Source organism: Aegilops tauschii, chromosome 3 (assembly GCF_002575655.3).
Source record: "Aegilops tauschii subsp. strangulata cultivar AL8/78 chromosome 3, Aet v6.0, whole genome shotgun sequence".
NCBI lineage: Eukaryota > Viridiplantae > Streptophyta > Magnoliopsida > Poales > Poaceae > Aegilops > Aegilops tauschii.
This window is the reverse complement of record NC_053037.3, coordinates 27,434,862-27,445,960: the sequence shown is the minus strand read 5'-3', so window position 1 is coordinate 27,445,960 and position 11,099 is coordinate 27,434,862. Positions and strand designations below refer to the sequence as shown.

The following is an 11,099-nucleotide window of genomic DNA, read 5'->3' as shown; positions in this document are numbered from 1 at the left end:
TTCTTGGGAATTGTGGTTAAACATGTTAATCACTAATTCTTGGGTATTGTGAGTTAATCACAAAGATACCCGCTCGATTGCATTCAATTGCGAATCACTGTAAGAGCTACTATGGCCTAAAAAGACTAGCCAGAAACGAGGTTAAGGTATACACAGGGAACATAGTAAATGTTACTATACCTTCCATCGGTGTATTGCCGTCTGTATTTATTTTCATAATTCATTTAGAGTTTTACAAACTCTAGCCCATTGCATAAGGTATCTTGCAAGAAGGTTGTTCATAAGAGAACTTTTTATGTTCGATGTTATGAATAACACAAGGGCCATACTTTCATTATGAATGAGATGTATGTTATGAATATTGATAATAATACAATACCTCTGGGTTTACTTTCATAATTCATTTTAGAGTTTCATACACTCTAGCCCATTGCACAATGTTTGTTGCAAAAGAGTTGTTCATAAAAACAACAATTGTTGTTAAGTATTATGAATAACATAAGGGCCATACTTCCATCATCGATGGGACGTATGTTATGAATGTTGAGGGTAATATGATACATCCATAACACTGACGCTAAATGTCGCAAGACTAAAAGAATACCACACAAGTGTGGCACTACATTTGGTCACATTGGAGAAACCCGCATGGAAAATTCCATTATGATGGATTTTGAAGTCTTTTTGATTTTGAATCATCTGACACTTGCAACTTTCCTCCGAAAAGTAAAGTGACTAAAATACCGTTCACAAGCCATAAGGAACGAACAACAAACTTATTAGTAATCATACATTTGATGTGTGTAGTCCGATAAGTGTTGTTAGTGGTGGATTTATTTATCTTCAGAAATGACTCAAGTAGATATATGGATATTTACTTGATGAGGCGTAAGTCTGGATCTTTTGAAATCATTTGAAAGGTTCTCAAAAATGAAGTAGAAGTTATTGTAACAAGAAAATTATGTTTCTGCAATTTGATTGCACAAAGGAATATTTGAGTTACATGTTTAGCGAATTTCTGATGAGTTGTGAAAGGGGATTCATAACTTGCACCTCCCGGAACACCACTGCAAGTGGAAAGTCCGTGGAGATGTAATCAAACCATTTATGACATGGTAAGGTCAAAGATGACATAAATAAATTTGCCATTATCCCTTTTAAAGAGTGATGCTTTAGAGACTACGGCTTTTACACTGAAAAGAGCTTCATCAGGTCTGTTGAAATGAAGCCATGGTATGGTACGCCCAACCATGTTGTATATTTTCTTAACATTTGGAATATGGGGCTTGTGTAAAAGGTTACAAACCTATTCCAAATCAGACAAGTGCTACTTTGTAGGTTATCCCAAGTCATTGGGTATTCCTCCCTCACTATACCGAGGCAAATAGGTTTGCCACAAAGAACGGTATGCTTTAAAAAGAGAATGGTTCTTTCTAAAAGGTGAGTGGGAGAATAGTGCAACTCGACGAGATAAACAGTATCTTCATCAGATCAAAGGAAAGAGACCTTGGAAGAAATTCCAGAGTTTCCTACTGCGACTGATACGGAAGTCTCTACAATAAAATGTATGAACTTCGGTCGAACTTGCAGCTGAACCACGTAGGCAAGGCTCGTGCAAACCTCTCAGGTGCGCAAACGAGATATTGTTGTTAGACAACATTATACCTACGATACACAAGGAAGTGTTGATAGGCCCTGACTCCGGAATTGGCTAAATGCCAATACAACCCGAGTTAGTTTCCATATAAGTGATTCAAGATTAAAACCTTGATACACCTTTCGGAAGACTTAGAGTCTAAGGAATATTTATGGAACTTAAAACTGATACAGATAAAAATGTTTTATCCATAAAGCTCGACTTGTTGAAATAAGTTCAAGAGTTGACTACGATGAGGTTGTTTTCATCATAGCGATGCTTAAAGTCGGTTCGGGTTGAACTAGCAATTAATACATATTTCAGTCATGACATATGAAACATGGATGACAATAGGATTTCCATCTGATGGAAATGAAACCAAGGACTTGCATGTGTTACAGTCCAAGGCATTTTGTCTATCCAGAGGATGCTAGTAAGGGTGCAAACTTCAGAGTTCCAGCGATGGACAGAAGAGAGCAAAATGGAGTTGGAATCTTCGTGCTTTGATGAAATGGTCAAAGGGGTTGACTTCATCAATGGGTAACGAAGATGCTTGTAATTCAAGAAAGTAAGTGGGAGCATAATAATATTTCTAAAAACCTTGTGTGCTTGACACATTGTTAATTGGAAATAAATTTCTTCACACGAATTAGGACTTCATTTGAAAATAGTTTTTTGATGAAGTGCTTAGGCTAAATAGCCTCAATATTAGGCATAATGATCTATGGAGATAGATTTACCTAATAGGGCTAAGCAATGAATACATATTGCCAAGGTGCTAAAACCTTTTAGCATTTAAAACCGCCAGGGAGTGATTCTTGCCGGAGTCACATGGAAGAGTTTTTTTTGCAAGACTCGGTGTCCCAAAACACTGATGAGCAAAATACATGATGCAGATTCCACACACTTTTGTGTTTGGATTAATCATGTATTCCATGGTATGTAAAACAACCAGATATGTCCGATACTCCCAAGGTGTTGCGAGTATGGATACCAAAGTGATCAAATTACTGATCATGGGACAACAGTGAAAGATGTCACAGAGTACTAGAGTAAGTACTGATGACATGGTTTCCTCGCAAGCAGAGATCATGAAGAGTTCATTGTAAAATGTTATATCGATACAGTCTTCATCTTTTCTCCATGCGATTTTCGATTTAAATTAAGGGTTTTGTGTAACACACAATGTGGTGGCACAGTTAGTTGGAATTTGTTCAAACTAGTTACTGTGGTGTATTCTATAACAAGGGCTAAGTATGTTGACGCTTTAGAAGCGACAAAGAAGATGTTGAATCATATAGTTCATTCATGAACTTAGTATGGTTCCAAGATGGCTTCTGACAATGGGACACTACTCCAGGTAGTTGTTCCATAACTCAGTCTGAGGAATTCAGGTTCGACCTATGATTCACATACATACAAAGCCAAGTCCACACAAAATATGAATTTTGTGAAAACGTGAAAACGCGAGGACATGCAAAGATACACACGGAGCTGAAGTCGTCAGATCCGCTGGACATCAGGCTATACCACAAGCGAAGCATATTTACACCGGTGTGCCACAGGTGTGAAGTGCATTAGCATTAACTAGATTATTGACTCTAGTGCAAGTGGGAGTCTGTAGGAGATATGCCCTAGAGGCAATGATAAATGATATTATTTATCTCCGAGTTCATATTTATGTTTATGTTCCATGTTATAACTGCAATGATTCTCGAGTCTGCAATATCCACGAGGCTCGGAGGAAGACTCATATGCACGTGTGGAATAATAAATGGTAAGAAGTATTCCTAGTCTGGCCTCTAAGACTAGCTCAAGTGTTGCATGATGATTCTGTTTTCCTGGTCATGGGCATGTCTATGCCAGCAACTTTGAGGGCACAATGTTAAGAGAACATTTGTGTTGAATCGACCCGGATTGATGTTATGCTATGAGATTCATTCGTCACAAGTTTATTGGTACATAACACAGAGATGGTTAACGTTTGCATGATTCCTTAGACCATGAGAGTATCGAGTTTCTTCATGCTTGCTTCATGAACTTTGGGGTTTGTTAAACGTCATCCGTAAATGGGTGGCTATTACGGCGGCATACGGGTTCATGGAAAAGTGTGTCAAGTAACTTGATAGCTCAAGATTGGGATTTGCTCCTCCGACGATGGAGAGATATACTTGGGCCTTCTCGGTGTTACGGTGTCCATCATCGTCTGGCCAGACACTTTGTGATTTGATCACGGGGATGCCGGAACACGAAACGAGAAAAGAGAACAAAACTGGTAACGAGGTAACTAGCATAGTGGACAAGTTGTTGATCCACGGGAATGCCAACATGTATCACCTCGGGTATTTGTAACATATCGTGAAGCAACAGGAATAGCACACGGCAACTGGAGGTTCACTCGAATATTTATTCGTGTGCGTATAGGGGTCAATATGGGTGTCCACGGCTCCGATGTTGATCATTGATCGGAAGGGGTTCCGGGTCATGTCTATACTTCACCGAACCTATAGGGTCACACGCTTAAGGGTCATCTATCTGCTGAATACTAGACAGGGACTGAGAGAAAATCACCGAAAAAGTTTCGGACACCGAAAAGTTTCGGACAGTGTAATCGTACCGCAGAGAGAGGTCATCGGATAAGTTTTGATGATACCGAAAAGTTGTTTCGGGATACACCATTAAGTAAAATTGGTTTCGGCACATGCCTGATAATTCTTGGAGGATGCCAGAATCATTCTGGAAGCTTTTTGGAATTTTCTGAGATAAAAACCGGAAATGTTCCGGAGCTGCCGGAGCCACTTCATATGCGTTTCGCAGATGAAAATCAGTAAAACCGGAATTGTTTCGGAACGCGTTGAAAATCATTTTAGTGGGTACTAGAAATGTTCTTAGCCCACATAAATATTTTCAGTTCGATCAGACGCTGAAAAATGTCGTCGTGAATAGTGAAAATCAGCTTTATGGTTACTTTATGGAAAGCCACCTTTTGGGGCTTTGCTCCAAAAGATCTTGGGAATGACATGGATGGATAGGAGCCTTTTTTGGGCCCCTCATGGGGGTGTGGCCGGCCACATGGGGTATCCCCCCTTGGGGACCCTCTTGTTCATTGGTTTCACTCCTAGGTCCTTGTGGAAGGACTTCATTCATGTGCATTTTGGGTTTTTTGTGAAACTACCCTACCCCCTTGGGATTTCCTATAAATAGAGGTGGAGGGGCAGTCCTCCACACTCATCCCTTCTCACATACAAGTGCCATGCATGATCTGGCTTCTCTCTCCCTCCCAGCGAAACAGTTTCGTAGAGCCGAAAGGCTGTCTGGGTTCCGGCAGGAACTAGTTCTGGACGGCGAAGCCCTGCCGGATAGATGACACCGTATGTGTGCAACTCTGTAGAGAGATCGTAGTTTCGGTCTTAGTTCGTGAGTGCCTCCCAAAGGGCTGTCCGTGTGACCGCCCGAGTTTCGAAGGTCCTCCCGAAGGGCTGTCCGAGTGACCGCTCGAGTTTCGAAGGTCCTCCCGAAGGGCTATCCGCGACACCGTCCGGGGGGCTGTTCGACTGCCTCCCGGAGGGTTGTCTAAGGAGCAGATGAGGGTATACATCCTCGCGGTTGGGAGGTTGTAAATCCTAGCTGCGGGGATCTGCACCGCCGATCGTAATCGACTCTACTTCCCGCTGCGCTACGAGTCCGTAACGAAAAGATCAAACCATGTATGCAGTCTCCATAGTGGTCCTGGGCTGGTGCGTAGGTCAGAAATTTTTTGTTTTCTGCTGCGTTACCCTACAGTTATGAAGGTAGATTTTGGTTGGGTCAACCGAAATGGCATTGGCTCCTCCAATTCAGAAAGATGTTCACTGGGCCCTCTCGACTGAACAGATTCAGAATGCCATGTGACTTGGGTTTAAGTGTTAATCTAGTTCTAGAATTTGTATCACACTTTCGATAAGAGAGGTTGAGCTACCAACAAGGGTGCCAAGTACTGGCCTTAAGCTTGATAACACATATTGAGAGACAAAAAAATGTTGCACATGACACATTGTCAAGGTTCGTCAATATTACTTTGCGCGGAGTTGGCACGTTCTGCTAGGAGCCGCTACTAGTTATCGACTCTAGTCGTGTCCATCTAGTTTAGAAAATCTGCTGGAAACTGAATGGAAATTCAGTCTACAAAATCGACGAAACAAAAAAATATACAAGCCTATCAATCTAGTGTTGTGGTTTTCTTGTCTTCAAACCATAGACCAATAGCACAAGTGAACATGGTTAGTTAGTTGTAACGACGTCCGAGAAACTTACAACAAATTTCATTTATTTTGAATGAATGCTCAAGACAAGTCTTGCTTCCAATTAACAAAGCCATCAATCAGCCAAGAAATTACAACATAAAAGTGCTTGTGTGTGTGGGGGGGGGGGGGGGTCCGGGGATACCCTTTGAACTATGTTGCAATGATGAACAAGTAACAATGTGATGAATTGCTGATATATATGTCGTTATGTCGCCATGAAGTATTGACATATACGTTGAGTTGTTGTTGTGAACAACTTGTGATATATACGTCGAATTGTTGTTGTCATCAATTTCTGATAAACCCCTAGACCCTAACCTTACACTAAAAGCCTTGCCTTCGAAGACTCAAATATTATAGAACCTAACCTTAACCTAAAAGCTCCGTCTTCGACGACTTGACTACCCTAGACCCTAACCCTACCCTAAAAGCCCCAACGTTTGATGACTTGACAACCCTAGATTGTAACCCTAACCTAAAAGGCTTCCCTTCGATGACTTGACACCCTAGATCCTAACACTATCTTAAAAGCATCATCTTTGACGACCGGCAATCCTAGACAGTTAACATCTCACATAACTACACCACTAATAGATCACCTATAAATGGATGCAAACATTAGTAAATCTGTCTGTTCCAGCATTGAGATAATTAAACATGCACTGGAATCTAAATTTAGGACTTGGGTAATTTTCCATTTGTATTGTACTCAGAGTGCACCTGCTTCCGTGGTTTGTATCAATGAATGTATGCGGATGATCCCTCGGTCTTCTATATTATGCCTTCTAGTCAACTTGCGCCACCTTAACATGATCCTTGCCATGTAGGCCTTGGTCTTTGGCACTTCAACTCCATAATTTACCTTAGTATTTTCCATGATTTTATCAACCCCATCTGAATGTATGCTCACATGCTCCAACCTTTATGCTTTCTCTCCATGCACACCACAAGTGTGCTCCGGGTTTATCTTCCTGATGCAAATGGTCTTCTTATGGGCAACCTTAAAATCAAAGAGTGAAATGGACACCCTTCCTCTGTGAACTTGACAATGACCCTATCTCTACATTTCATGTGATACTCAAAGTTTCTCAAAAGCTTTATTTGGTAATCCCTAAGTGGTCATCTAAACTGATGGACACCGCCAAAGCAGAACTTCTTGAAAAGTTGTTCGTGTGCATCAGGCAATGTCTAATCATAGCACCTCATATCATTCATCTTCTTTGCCCTGCTCTTCCTTCCACTAGGTAGTGGAAAAGGAATTACGCTATCATCTTCATCACTGCACTCCAAGTCACTAGGAAAGCACTCCTTGTCTGGTGATGGACAAAAAATCATGCTCTTTGCCATAGTTAGCATCAATGTGTGATCTTGTTGTTGGGCCAGGATTTTTGATTGGCTTAAACTTATGTGGAAGTGTAGGCTGATGTCCATGTCCAAAATCTAGGTTCTCTTCATGTGTGCACATCTCTTCCACTTATGCATCTCCTTCAAAGTGAAACAAAGTATCACCCCTTCGCCTCTTGATTTCTTTAAGCCTCTCAACGATTTCCATTTCTTATTCCCTTTGTTTTTCACATTCTTCTTCTCAGTATCCACACATGTCATTGTGAAAATCTTCTCCATATCCAATATCTTGAGAGATAACATGCTCCGATATAGTATTTTCTTTCTAAACGTTGCTACTTTGTGTGTGCTGAGATAAAGGAAACTGATTTAATATATACTACCCATTCCCTGAACCTATAGTAACATGTGTCTCAATGATGTTTGCTTAAATTCGGGGGCTCATTTGCTTTAATCGTAGTAATATTCAATATTTTCTCCTCCTCAAAATGCATAAACCATCTCTTCAACTATTCCATCACCATCTATAAGCTCCATCCCTTCCTCCTACACATAATACATGTAATCATTTCTTCCCTATCCCTATGTTTCAATAAGTGCCAACATATATTAACGAAACTTATATATGAGAGGGACATAGTTCATTCCAAACTGTCCCAGCCTTGGGATGAAACCTTATTTCACACATATCACATTCCAAACTACATAGAATTATCAGTTTAAAAAATATTTCATAAACCTTAATTCCCAAAGTGACTTACATGATAAATAACAAAATTCTAAGAAACCCTGAATTACCAAATTGATGCACAAACCCTAATTATACAAACCCCTAATACCAAATGGCATAGAAACCCTGATTCTTGATTACTAATTTGCCTTAAACCCTAAACCCTCAAATGGAACCCTGGATTCCTAAATCAGAGGGGAAATTGCTAGCTGAGAAGGACAAAGGAGGAGGACTCACTCGACGCCATCGAAGTGGGAGGCCCAGCGATGGCCTTGCGTAAGATTGGCCACCACCGCACGTGCGAGAGTTGCTGCCTTCGCATGCACCGGAGACCGCAGACGTGGTTGTCCGGGGAAGATTGCGCTCCCGAGTCCTAAGTTAGTCATCCACCTTGTAGTCATTTCCCTAGCCAGTGGTCCCTCCTTTGGCGATTAAGTCCCGCCGCTACCATCGCCGAGCGCGAGAGCGGGCGGGGGAGGGGGGGGGGGGAGAAAGCAAGACAAAGGTGAGGTGGGAGATGTGTGAAATGAAACAGTAGCTTCCGATCGAGCTAGGTAACAGTTGTAACCGCGCAGCATGCGGCACACGCCCTATGCTACGCAGCATGACACATGGGGCGAACTGGCTAGAATCACGGTTAAAATGTGCTTACTGCCTCACTAGAGTTTCTGAGAAAAATTACGTGGATGCCGGTTATTTCTGTAGTGAAACCCAATTGTGGTGGCATTCGGTAACCCTAAACCCTCACTAGCGGTTTAGAAAAAAAATGAACCCTCACTAGAATTGCCCACACGCATATTTGACCACCTTAGTTGTGCCATCACGCTGCCGAGCGCGTCGCCAGTGCGCAACAGTGAGAGCTTGCACCCGCACCTCCACCATTAGTCGCGTGGATTATTTTCATAAAATGTACAAGAGGAGCTGTCTACTTGTCCTTGGTCTTGAACTGCAGTGAAGCCAACTTCCCAGTTTTCCAGGCGATTGTCCCCTAAAGTGTCATCGGAATCTGCCGCACCTTGAGAGAGGCTGCTGCATGTGCCTCCACACTTCCTGCTACAGGTGCCCCCAACATCTCGTAAGCTTTTTATACTTGCAAGTAGGAAAAGATGTGAGGATGATGCCAGAGTAGTTTGTCTTTTGTGCCATTTGCCATTTGGCCATGCCGTACCCTTCCTATATAAGCATGGCAATGCCAAAGCAGAGGCAGAGCAATCCAGTATAGCAGCAGTGGAAGAGCGGAGCAGGGAGCCTTTCTTCCAGCTCACCAGCTAGCTCAACCACCACCTTCTTGTTCAGCCAGGATGAACAAGGTGAAGAGCCATGGCGGCAAGCACACGGGGTCAGCAGGAGGAGGAGGGATCAGCAGGATGCTGAGGCAACACAAGGCCAGGCTCTACATCATCCGGCGATGCGTTGTCATGCTCCTCTGCTGCCATGACTGACCCTACATTGGTGTCCTGTTCTTCGTTTGATCCTCTCTCGTTTGTAGCTAGGCTAGCTAGGCTTAGACAGATTCTCTGTTGTGTGTATGTGTGCATAGGGTAGTTTATGTTTAGATAGATTTCGCTGACGGTTAGTTCGGATGTTGAAGTTTTGTGTGGTGCCATGGTTATACTAAGTCCTGCAACGGCAAGGATGTGCATGTAGTATCTGAGATGTTTGGTCTTGCCATCTTTGTTCTGAATTTGCTCCATCAGTAATGGAAGGTTCTCAGAAAAGAGAAAAAGAAAAAACAATTATTATGAAAGTGCTGAGCAAAAGATTATCTCTTGGCATCGTCCAATTGTACCATAATTGTGACCTGTGAGTCTCTGATTGCTAACGCCATACATGCGTCCTTTTGGGGTGTTCTTATTTCGCTCGATTAGGTCAGTTGTTGGGACGATTTCACACACAAGGCCATCTCAAAGGAGTGCATTTTCGGAATGAATTTGCAAAGTTACTCAGGAAATTGGCACCTAATTAATATTTCAGGGAAAGGCCACCATTTCAGGGCAAAATTTGAACATGTTTTTTTCCGCAGAAAATTTCTATTTCTGATGGTAACCTCACACTTAGACATTGAAAGACTCATTTTATCTTCTGCCCAGTATGCAGACACACTGAGCGACTATCTACACACAGCTCCTTGCCATCTTTGTTCTGAGTTTGTCTAGGAAATACCCAGCTTTAAATTTCTGGTAAACGGAGCAGCACTGGACCAAAGAAACGAGAAGCTTCAAGGTACGTACGTACAGTACTTGCAGTATTGTTTGGTGAGATGTTGCTGGGTATACTCGCCTCAACTTGAATCTCAAGGAGGCACTTTGGGTTTAGTGCAAGATGGCTCTCTTGTTCTTTAATCAGCCCAGAGGCCCCGTTTAACCCGCCATTGGAGGCTGCGTAAGAAATGCTTTTATCCTGCGACCCCACTTGCCATGTAATTTCTTCTGGACTCAAGTCCAGGTTCAGATCATTCATGTAAATTATGGCTTGGAACAGCTTAACTGGTGCTAATCAAGGTGCTAGTTGCTATTTACTTGGACCAGTGGCTCTGAAGTCCGGGCGGTTTGCTGCAAACCACGGATGTGAAAACCGCGGTACCACTACCTCCACAGCGGTGGGGCGTCGAGTGTCGGCGCTGTCTTTGGAACCGAATGGGGAATCCAGTTTACAAAATCGACCAAGCAGAGAAATGTGAAAAACATGTCAATCTAGTGTTGTGTGTTTTCTGGTCTCCAGACATAGACCAGTAGCACAAGTCTGAACATAGTTAGTTGCTGTAACAACGTCCAAGAAACTCGCAACAATTTTTATTTTTTAAAGAATGAAAACTCGAAATAAGACCGGCTTTGAATTAACAAAGTCGTTAACCAGCCAGAAAATTACTACATAAAAGCGAAAAAAAACTGGGGAAAGCAGCTTTGGATTAACTATGTTGCTCTGATGAACAAGTTACAATGTGATGGTTTTCTGATATATGTATATATGTTGTTGTGCTGTGATGAACTATTGACATATTTGTTGGATTGTTGATATGAACAATTTGTGACATATATGTTGGATTTTTGTTGTGATCAATTTGTGACAAGCCCCTAGACCCTACCCCTACCCTAAAAGGCTCCCC

The 11,099-nt window shown here is 42.2% G+C and overlaps 1 pseudogene; it reads left to right on the top strand.

Annotated features, from left to right (window-relative positions):
• Positions 1–910: 910 nt before the first annotated feature.
• On the top strand, positions 911–9,740 carry LOC120975297 (small polypeptide DEVIL 3-like; annotated as a pseudogene).
• Positions 9,741–11,099: the final 1,359 nt, after the last annotated feature.